This window comes from Gavialis gangeticus, unplaced genomic scaffold, assembly GCF_001723915.1.
Source record: "Gavialis gangeticus isolate Ggan-Ray unplaced genomic scaffold, GavGan_comp1, whole genome shotgun sequence".
Classification (NCBI taxonomy): Eukaryota; Metazoa; Chordata; order Crocodylia; family Gavialidae; genus Gavialis; species Gavialis gangeticus.
The window spans coordinates 830,588-842,534 of NW_017729031.1; the positions used below are offsets into that span (position 1 = coordinate 830,588).

The 11,947-nt window shown below is 44.7% G+C and overlaps 1 protein-coding gene across 5 annotated transcripts in view; it reads right to left on the minus strand.

Annotated features, from left to right (window-relative positions):
• TANC1 (tetratricopeptide repeat, ankyrin repeat and coiled-coil containing 1) overlaps positions 1 to 11,947 on the minus strand; it is a 285,257-nt gene that overhangs the window by 177,485 nt on the left and 95,825 nt on the right. The gene's annotated exons all lie outside the window — the stretch shown is intronic.

The window sequence follows — 11,947 nt, forward strand, 5'->3', positions numbered from 1 at the left end:
TCCCTTCCTGCAGACAGCACCAGGGGTGGGGCTGGGATGCATCAGTCCAGCCCCAACCACATGAAGGACTGACAGACGTTCTCTAAGGCACTCCACTTTGGAGCGCCTTCAAGTGACTTCTCAGTAGGCGAGTGTTAACTTGTGCAATCAACCACTTTCAAAAGTTCTCTGCAGCCATGCATATGCACTTTCAGGGGGCCAATCATGCAACAAATGTCAGTTCTGTCAGCACCTTCTGGGTCTCACAAGAGTTACCAAAAACAGAGCCAAAGTAATTATAGCGCTTCCCCTTCACCACCACACAATGTGGCAACTGTATCGTCTCCATTGTCCATTTGCTAGTTGCTTTTAACTGTGAAAGGGAGGAGAAGAAAATAATATCTCCTTTGCACATGGACATGCAGCAGTTCCTCACAGACCTAGATTTCAGACAAGTCATTGCAAAGAGAGAAAGGAAAGGAAACCTTCCTATGGAGAAAGAAGAGGCAATATGGAAATTCTAACAGGATGTAACGTAAGTTGGAGTGTGGTGGGCCATTGTCACACGACTTCCTTGTTGATAGGTTGGTAAGAGTACATAAGATCTACACTTTACCCCTGAAAATGGGTACAGGGTAAGAAGAAAAAGCAGTCAATTAAAATATAAAAAAGCAGATAAGACAAGAAGAAGTATCTATTCATTGAATGTGTCGAAGAACCACTCAAACTTGGAAGCTATTAACACCTTTCTTTGCTGTGTGTAGAATAGATTCAACGTATCAGGTGACCATAAGATTAAACACAGTAAGGCACTAGCCAAGTAAATCAGTCAGAACATTTCAAATTCAAAAATGAAATTGGGAGAACAGTACAGACAAATCAGTACATATGGGGTAAATCATGGGGAGGGGGACTGCAAAAACTAGGGACAAACTCTCTCTTTTTAAAATAAACCAAGTAACACATCATAAATGAGGTATGCTTAAAACTGTTAACATTTGCCTCCATTTGATGCAGATATTTAACACCTTTAGAAGTTAGCCAATTGTGGCATTTTAAAATCCTAGGAAATTATGTACAGAAATTAGGTAAAAATTGTAAAGTGAAGAACAAAGAAAGTAAATGACAAGTATAATGTTGCCTGTGCAGACAAAGTCTTCCCCTGTTACATGTGCATTGTGATACAGACTTTAATTACATAATCGCACACTATCTGTTCACTTCGGGCACAGGAAGTACAATGAATGAAGCAGACAGAGGAAACTCCATTTTGTTTTAAAGCATAGAACTGGAACCCAGGGGAGCACAGTTCCATTTTTAGCTCTACCACAGGCTTCCTAAGTGGTGCTGGGAAGGACTATAATAATGCATAAAAAACTAGACAAGCAAATTAAGGTTACACATGCAATCTTCATTATGACTTTTTTTTAACTTTGACTTTGCAACTATAAAAGTCTCCTTTCAACATAGTTGTTCTCTAAATATTATACAAATCTGAAGCATGAGAAAAAACATGCACATTACATGTGTGTATTGCACATATTTGCAATATAAAATAGATCAGTAAGTACTGCAGTGCACATGTTCTTTGCCCAGAACAGCAGGCTTCTTTGATGTTTTCTGAGTCACACAGCTGTGCAAAATACAGTACTATTATAGGACAGCTGTGATTTACATTTCATATGTATGAGCCAAAGTACTAGAAGCCTTCATTGTTGATACTTCCTTTGGCAAACAGTGGACTTTAAACTCTATTGTTCTCTTGTCCACATTCCTAATCAGTATTTCAGACAGGATCTCTCTAATTTTAGTACAAAGCTCTAAAAGGTTGAGAACAATTATTCTGAACAGGCCCCAAATAGTTTCCCACTTATTTTATATTGCATAAACTTAGACAGTTCCCTACATGTGTCTGGAACTAGCATGAACTTGCTGCTTAAGATTTTTTCCTTTCTGAGTCACCTGCAGAACACACTTTAAAATGAAACTAAAACTGGTATTTAGAGGCTGTTTCCCAGAGACCAATAAAAAGTCTTCACTTAGCAACTACATTACTCTTGATTTCAAGATCTTTACTATGAACAAGTTTTTATTTGTCAAGTTAACAGAAAAAATTAAATTCATTAAAAGTGCTTGTGAAATGTTGCACTGACAGTCCTAAAAATGGACACACTTCAAATTGTCTGCGGAAGTAGCATACTAGAGGCAGTAACAGTATGAGGGTCTTCCTACTGTACTATTAACACATCTCAAAGACTAGCTGAATACATCATCTATGAATAAGATTACTCTTCAGGCCAACTGAACCATGGTACTATAGGCTGAGAACAAAATACTTCATCAACCCTTAAAAGGACTTCAGTTAGAACAATGGTCACCAACCAGTCTGAGGCTGGAAGGGCCGAGCATGACCGCGCACGTGCACGTGCACCCCCAGCCCATCAGGTCAGTCTGTGGGAGAGGGAAGAGGCAGGCATCAGATCAAGGCCCCCACAGCGAGGGACGGAGTGCAGCACAGGCAGGAGCAGGGGCTAAGGTGAGTGCGACCCTAGCCAGGCCTGGTGGCGAGAGGACTGGAGCCCAGGGAGCTTGTCCATGGGCACGGGGGGCTCCCACCGCTGTGTGCACCCTGGCGGAGACCCGGTGGACACATGCCTCCCCTCAAACACAGGGCAGCACAGGCAACTGCAGCAGGAGTGGGGAGGGGTGTGCATGCAGCAGTGGGGGAAGGAGCGAGGCTGCACAGCTGGAGTGGGGCATACCACAGAGCCGCAAGTGGCTCATCTGGGGAGCGTGGTGGAGGGCACGCAGCCTGGAACGGCAGGGGGGACATGTGCCCCTGGATCTGCAGGGGGCAAGGTGGGCTGCTGCTGCAGGCTGGGGCTGTGCTGAGCTCTTCCCAGCAGGGGTGTTTGGTCGAGCTATGTTTGAGGCAGGCAGTGGCACTGGGAGGGGGGCTACAGCTACGCAAAAGTTTGCCATAGCCCCTCCAAACCCCACTTCCAGCACTGCCGCCACCCGCCCCAAGCACAGCATGGCCCAACCCCCCTGCCAGAAAGAACCCAGTGCAGCCCTGGCTCCAGTCCCAAGCAGCAGCCCACCCTACCTCACGTGCGGATCCCAGGCACACAGCCCCCATGCCCTCCCAGGATGCTTGCAGCAGCAGGAGCTTCCACCCCCTGCCTGGGCTGGGCACTCCCCAGGACAAGCCACTTGTGGCTCCGTTCTGCACCCTGCCCCAGCTGTGCTGGACCTGTGCTTGCCCCGACCGCACCCCCCCCTCATTGCCGCCGGGGGGGCAGATAAAGGCCCCAGTGGTGAGGTAGGGAGCGAGGCACAAGCAGAAACAGGAGCTGGGGCAAGTGGAACCTTGGCCGGACTGGGTGCTGGGGCAAGTGGAGGCCTGGGGGACATATGCCCCCCTGATCTGTGTGCGGGTCAGAGGTGGCTGTCACAGCATGCTGGACTTTGCTCCCTGCTGCAGCTGCCCTGTGCCCCCTGCCTGCCCAGCAGCAGGACATATGTGGCATCACACGGCTCTCGGGGTAGCAGGGCTCAAAAGTGCAGCAAGCAGCAGCAGCCACCTCCGCCTCACACACAGATTGGAGGCCAGGTGCTCGTCTCACCACCTGGCCCGGCTGGGGCCCCACTCACCACAGCCCCTGCTCCTGCCTGTGCACACTCCCTCCCTCACCGCTGGGGCCTCGATCTGCTCCTCCCATGGCCCTTTCCCCACCCCCCCACCCCTTCCCCCACAGACTGGCCTGCTGGAGGGGGTATCCCCAAATAATTTTTTATCCCTCTGCCTTCATCTGCCCCCCACTTTTCTCCCCACACACTGACCTGCTGGGGGGAGGGGTGTGGTGGATCCTGGGTTGCTTTTTAATTCAAAGAGTGATCTCCTACTTTAAAAGGCTGGAGACCACTGAATTAGAAGAAACTTCCCATGATTTTAAACCTCACTAGACCAGATTTTACCTACTGCTCTACTTAAAAGGTCATGATAAACTCTAAAATATCTATTTAAAGAAACATCATGACAGACCTAAAAAATGAAGACTCTCTTATGCCACTAACAATTTCTTAGAATCATAGGAAAGAAAAAAAAAAAAACCCAGTGGGAGGTCAGAGTCCAATCTTTTGCCCAACAGAGAAATATCTGTTTAAACCATCCCAACCAAATGCTTGTCTAATTTGCAGTTCCTAACATCAACCCTTGTTGCAATTTAAGCCCATTACTTCTTGTCCTGTCCGTCATGAGAACAATGGTCTGTCAGCCCCTTTGTAACAACCTTTTTCTTATGGGAAGAGTTATCAAATTCCCCCTTGGTGTCCTGTTCTGCAGAGTAAGTCATCCCAGTTCCTCTAACCTTTCTCTCTCCAGGTTCCATTTTAAGTTGGCAGTCCAACACAACCTCAAAAACTAGATCTATTTATCATACATACAAACACACCTGGGTGTGTTATATGGATTAAGCAACTTTTATGGTAATTTTTTCTTACTTTTAGATATTTGTTTAAAATGTGTGCGCTTAAAAAGGAAAACTTTTAACTTATTCATAGAGCACATTGTCAAAACTTAAAGAAACAACCGGAAGGCTTCATACCAGCCAAGAGAATCCAAGATAAAACAGATTAATACAAAACTGAGCTGTTTGTGAGTAAAATGCCTTTGTCATATAGCATTCTCTTTCCATACACAATGAAAGGAATAAAACCAAAATTGTCTACAGTGTTCCAACAGTTGGTTTTTAAGCATTTAAAATTTGCTTTATGTTGCTATTAACTTGGACCACATCTAAAATGATGGCTAGATTATACTTTTACAAGTAGACAATACTTGGTTATATACAAAATCTGTTGCAACTTCTTGGAATACTGATATAAAGTAGTATGAAAATACAAACTGATCTGTTTATATTTTCATGCTAATTTATATCAGCGTTCTGGAAGTCCGACATGGTAAATAATTAACTACCCTTCTCTGAAATATTCTAATTCTAAATGTGAATGTGAAGCAAGTAACTGGAAATCTGTACAGACAAAGCAGACTGTACAGACACTGTTTCCAAAGATATGTACATATTTCCCAGTGTTCTAATGTTAAGTGGCACTTCTGTGGTTTTTAAACTCATGATGTTCATTTGGAAAAAAGTTGAGTAGAATTTGCTGACTGTATTGTATTAATAGCACTTTAAAATGCCGGAAAAAATGAACACCTAATTCTGAAAGTGTAAATTCTAGCCTTGATTTAAAAGTAAACATTTTAAAAACCATGTGTATTGCTCACAAGGCCACATCCAATATGACTGAGAAAATTCTCATTCTTGCAATTCAGCCCTTTCCAAGATATTTGATTTCCAAGATATTTGATATTTCCAAGATAGTTACTACAACACTAACTATTCTGGAGATCTCAAAGTAAGCCTTCTTTACTGGTTTTCAGATCTCATTCATCACTTTTCATAGTAATTAGCAAAATAGTCTTACTCCACACACTGTGACCTTCCCAACATAGGAAAGGGTGGAAAGTCACATTTTAAAGGCAATGTTAATTTTTCCTTAAACTTGTTAAATTGTCAAAGCCAAAAAAGTACCAAACCCACACTGATAGAAAAAATGTGTGATAAACTATAGGTGTATAAGAATTTTTCTTAAAAAAAAAAAAAAAAATCGGTGTTCTTAGATCAGTATCATGATACATGTGACAAGTGACTCACTAACAAATCATTATGTTCCCATTTACTAATGGGTCTTGAAATGTAGTATACATTCTTTAGGGCTACTCAGCACAGAAATCTGATTTTTCCAATACAGGTCAGCAATGCCTCAGTCAGTTTTATTGCACTGCAGCCATTGAAATGTCATTATGAGCTTATTAGAAGCTGTAATTTAGAGGTTATATTTCTTCCAAGAGGATGTCATGCACTTATGAAGACTGCATGTTAGATAAAATTAAGATTCTCTGAAGTCACAGTTTTTCTGGGTTTGACAAGAACATTTTCATAAAACAGACAGTACAAAGACACTAAAATTAAAATTTCTCCATGGAGACCAGCCCAGCTCCTGCGCAGACAGCGTGCATTTGGCCAGGAAATGAGGCCATGGGGAGGCAGGGAGTGGTGTCCAGGAGTGGGACAGGAGGGTGGAAACAGGGCTGGGATCAGGGTTGAGGGGCTGTGACAGTGTAGGGCCACAGCCTGAGACAGACAGAGGCACAATCTACTCCCTGCACACCCCTGCCCACAGAACCAGCACTCATCGCAGGGATGTGCAGGAAGCAGATCATGGCTCTGCACCAGGCCCCAGCCCCATACAGTCACTGCCCCAGATACTGATCTCAGCCCTGGACCCACCCACCTGTCCTGCTCCCAGATGCTGCTCCCCATCCACCCATTTCCCCATCCCATGCACCGGGCTCAGTATCCCTGCCATCTCCGTGGAGACCGTGCCTGCATTAAGGGGCACACTAGACATTCAAGGCAAAGGGGCACCAAGAGCACCCATCAGGGGACTAACGTGTCTTTACACAAATGCCAGAAGTATGAGGAACAAGCAGGAGGAGCCCACACTCCTACATGCTAGCACCCAGTATGACCTGGTCAGCTTAACAAAACCATGGTGGGATTCTGGTCACAAACTGGGTGGTAGGTATTGAGGGGTTGTACAGGCGAGAGAGTGGGGAAACAAGGTGGGGGTGTAGCTCTCTATGTTAGGAAGCAGTGCACATCTATCATCATCAAGGCAGGGGAAGAGGAGGGGAATACCAAGGCATTATGGGTCAGTATACAGGAGAGTCCAAGGGAAAAGGATTTGGTAGTGGGGGTCTACTACAGACCTCCTCATCAGGATGACAAGCTAGACCTCGTATTCACCAAGCAGCTCTCAGAAGCCATTCAGACAAGAGAGGTGGTAGTCATGGAGGACCTAAATTACCCAGACATCTGCTGGGAGGACCAGACAGCCAAAACACACAACTCATGTAGATTCTTAAACTGCATGCAGGACCTCCACCTAACCCAGGAGGTGTCTAGTCCCACCAGGGGTAATGCCTTGCTAGACCTGGTCTTAGCAACAGGGGATGATCTCATGGGTAACCTGCGAGTGCACAGTTGCCTGGGAGATGGTGACCATCATTTGGTCAAATTTACAATCCAACAAATGGTGGGAAAAATAACCAGCAAGGTTAAAGTGTTAGACTTCAGAAGGGCCAATTTTAGTAAACTTAGAAGACTAGTTAGTGAAGTGGCTGAATTCAAGAGCATTGACCATATGGGGGTCCAGGAGGGTTGGTGGTTTCTCAAGGGAGTGATGCTTGGGGCACAAAAGGAGACTATTCCATTATGCTGGAAAGGGAGCGAGGGGACTAAAAAGCCCCGTTGGCTAAACAGGGAACTCCAGAAAAGACCGAGGACAAAGAAAGAGATTTACAGGCAGTGGAAGCAGGGGGCAACCACCAAGGAGGCATACACCTCCCTGGCACGCTACTGCAGGGAATCAGTTAGGCAGGCCAAAGCAGAACTGGAACTTAGGCTGGCTATAACAATCAAGGACAATAAAAAAGTCCTTCTACAGATACATAGCAAGCAAAAGGAAAGTGCAAAGTAACATAGGGCCCCTTGCAGGACAAATCAAGTCAGTTGGTAGCCGACACAGGGGAAAAAGGCAAAGCTCTTCAATGAGTTCTTTGCTTCAGTATTCCTAAGTACTTGCCAAGACAATTCCCTCAGTTTGAACACAGATAGATGTCCGGGAGGCACTAGACCACCAATGGTTAGTGCTGACTTAGTTAAGAAGCACTTGGAGGGGCTGGATGGGTACAGGTCAGCAGGCCTGGATGACCTCCATCCACGGGTGCTGAAGGAATTGGCCAGTGTCATAGCCGAGTTGCTGGCATGGCTGTTCAAGTACTCATGGTGCTCCGGCCAGGTCCCCAAGGACTGGAAAAGGGCCAACGTGGTGCCCATTTTTAAGAAGGGGAGAAGGGATGAGCCCGGTAACTGTAGCCCAGTCAGTCTTACCTCCATCCTTGGGAAAACACTGGAAAAAATCATTAAAGTGCGCATTTGTGAAGGCCCAGCAGGGGAAGTGATGCTGAAAGGTAACCAGCATGGGTTCATCACAGATAGATCCTTCCTGACAAACTTATAGCCTTTTATGACCAGGTAACACACTGCCTTGATACTGGAGCTGAGGCAGATGTCATCTACTTGGACTTTAAGAAGGCCTTCAATACTGTTTCACATCCTATTCTCATAAGGAAGCTAGCAGGCTGTGGAATGGATGCTTATACAGTCAAGGTGGGTGGCAAACTGGCTTAGGGACCGTACCCAGTGGTGGTGGATGGGTCGTTTTCAACCTGCAAAGAGGTGGGCAGTGGTGTCCTGCAGGGGTCAGTCCTTGGACTGGTGTTATTTAACATCTTCATCAGCAATTTGGACGAGGGTGTGGAGAGCACCCTGTCCAAGTTTTCAGATGACTCCAAGTTATGGGGCAAAGTTAACACACTGGAGGGCAGGGAGAGGATTCAGGCTGATCTGGGCAGGTTGGGTCAATGGGAAAAATGAAACAGGATGCAACTCAAAGACAAATGCAAGGTACTCCACCTAGGAAGGAGGAATCCCCAGCACACCTATAGGTTGGGAGATGACCTCCTCAGTAGCTCAGCGACTGAGATGGATCTTGGAGTCATACTGGACTCCAAGATGAACAGGAGCCGACAGTGTAACAAAGCCAATCGCACCTTATCGTGCATTAGCAGATGCGTGAACAACAGATCGAGGGAGGTGATGTTCCCTCTCTACGCGGCACTAGTCAGGCCACAGTTGGAGTACTGTGTCCAGTTCTGGGCGCTGCACTTCAAGAGAGATGCAGAGAATCTGGAGAGGGTCCAGAGGAGGGCCACTCGTATGATTAGTGGCCTGCATACAAAACCCTATGAGGGGAGGTTGAGAGATCTGGATCTTTTCAGCCTTCATAAGAGACATCTGAGGGGAGACCTTGTAGCAGCCTATAAGTTTATTAAAGGAGGACAACAGAGAGTTGAAGATGCACCATTTACCAGGGCACCCCTAGGTATAACTAGGAATAATGGGTACAAACTAGTGGAAAGTAGATTCAGGTTAGACATTAGGAAGAAATTTTTCACAGTAAGGATGATCAGAATCTGGAACAGGCTGCTAAGAGAGATGGCGGTGTCACCTAACGTGGAGGTCTTCAGGAGGAGGCTAGATACGCACCTGACTGGGGTCGTCTGACTTTTGTCCTTTTCCTGCCTGGGCAGGAGGTCAGACACGATGATCTTTTGGGGTCCCTTCCGACTCTACAATCTATAAATCTATGAGACTGTGCCTGCCCACTCTGTCTGGCAGCCCCCAGTGGGTGCCAGACAGATGGGCCAGAGTGCTTGGGCAGTAGGGCTGGGTCCAGCAGTGACAGTGGAGACTGGCAGTGACAGCTGGAATTAGCTGCTACTGTGGGGGCTACTGGGAAGCAAGCCCAGCCATTGTGCAGCTCCAGCCCTGCTGAGCACCCAGGGTGATGGGGGCAGTCTTTGCCATGACATGCCTGGGCCAGGTAGGGCCAAGCCACCCGCCACAGACTACATAAAAATCTCTCAGTGGGCCAAATACAGCCCACAGGCCATATTTTGCCCACCCCTGAACTAATAACATGCACAATTTGTACCTTAAATAAGTAGGTACAGAAATGCTGCTTAAAAGGGTGTTTGTGGAGTACCAATGCTAAAACTTGCAGCAGTTTCAAAAAAGGTAAAATGCATCAATTTTAGTTTAACTAAATTACTATAGGTGTGTTTATTTCAAAGTCAGTGTTTTCAATATTGCCCCTCACTTGCATGTACTCAGGGAGAGCAGGGTCTACCAGTAAAGGGAGGGGTGAGGGGGAGAGACTGCATGGGGAAGAAGTTGGGGGTGCAGAGGACAAGGGAGCTAGCTGACCCCCCAGTAGTTTTATTTTTCCTGCTGCAGCAGTGGGAGGGGAACAAATTCAGAGCAAACTTCTAAAAATTAGATTTTATACCTGGAAAATTATAACAAATTTACACATTTTCCAGGTATAGAATCTAATCATTGGGTGTCACCTTATATTCACATAAATATGGTAGATGAGTGACAGACTATAATAAATATAGTTTATTTGGGAAAAATAAGAAACCTAGATTCAAAAATTCCATCTGTCAAAGGTCACAGCAGAAGGGGGAAGTGATGCTTCCAAACATTAAATATTACTATCAACCTAGCCAGCCTAGAATTTGGTGTATTGGATAACACCAATTTACAATAAGCACTGGTTAAAGATAGAGCAAATATACTGTGCAACAATCAAACTAAAAAATATTATCATGGCTAAATAAATCTTCCAGGCTGAATTCAATATATAATCACCCCTTTCTCAGAACAATAAAAATCGGGATGATACATATATGAAATTAAGCTCATACCCATCATCTTTAGCACCTGCACATAATCATAGTGATTTTAATCTTAGTAATTTATTAGGAAGTTTTAACATCTGGGAGGATATTTGTATCATAAATTTAGGATAATTGTTCAAATAAATATATTATATTTGTAGAAATACTATGTTCTACAAGCAACCATAAAATCCCATTTTCCATACTTGTAATTGAGATGCTTTTCAACACATTCCCATAGAAAGGTAAACCTCAGTAAAAATCTGACAGAATCTGAGAAAATATTAGTCACACCTAAGAAACACACAGGGCTCCTGTCTATCTTATGTACAGTATTTTTAAATAGGCACACAGAAGAAGAAGAAAAACCCATTGTTTATGACCAAGTGGGCTAATGTCATTGGATGAGATATTAGTACTGAAAAAAATGAGAAACTGTCTGGAAGAATAGTTCTCATACATCAACATGCATAATAATAAAGGAAGATGATGTTAAAATCCTGTATCAAGGGTATCCTACTCCACTTAAAATTAAACGTATGTATGGCACAGGAACAGGCAAACAGTGGAAGGTGTGCGGTCAGATGGGAAAATTCTACCACGCACAGAGGACGTGTTTCAGAACGGAACAGGTCTAGAAGAAGGTTGGGGACATGGTGAGAGAAATAACAGGATGCCAACTATCAGATGTCAACTCCTTAGTGTTCAGTTGAACCTTCCTGAGAACTCTGAAACACAAGTGTGATAAGGAATTTATCACTCATCTTCTAGTGGCTGCAAGAATTACAACCGCAAAAACCTGGAAGAGAAGTGACACCTTTAAAATCACTGACTGGTTTAAAACAGTTTGGGAAGGTTTAGCAAAAAAATAGTTGTTCTATTAAGTCAGTGTTCTATGGGGGAAAAGTCAAAGATGTTTACTTGGAAATTTGGTGCAAATTTTTCAATTTGATTAAAAAAAAAAAATCTCCTTCCAAACCACAAAATTTGAGAATCTTTCTTCAAACATTGAAGTAGCACTTGGACAAGGACAGGGTTGAAATTTGGCAGCCGTAACTAATACTTAACAGCCCTCCTCAGGATCTGCTCTACTCACCTCACAGGGAGTGGGGGCTAGAAAAGGTGCCCTAATTACAGCCTGTCTACCTTGTTCCTGACTGGATAATTTTGTCCAGTGGGATCACCTTTACTGTGGTCAAAATCAACGAAGACAGACATTCAGTTTCGGGACCTAGTACATCATGACACTCATGAACAATCCTAATAGTAAATACCCAGAGCACTGCACTGAAATCATGCCTTGAGAACTCAGGCAACAACACTGACGTCACTGCACTGAGCAAAATCTGGCACGCAGGAGATGCGCAGCTCAAAGAAGGAGGCCCTTTTCTGGAAGGGCAAATGGGAAGGAGAATGCTAGCTTCATGGAGCTGGTTTTGTCATTAAGAATGAACTCATAATCAACTTAATGAGTTCCCTATTGAGCACTGGGCAGCGTGGCGAGAGGTCAGAAGTGGAGCACTCGGGGGGGGG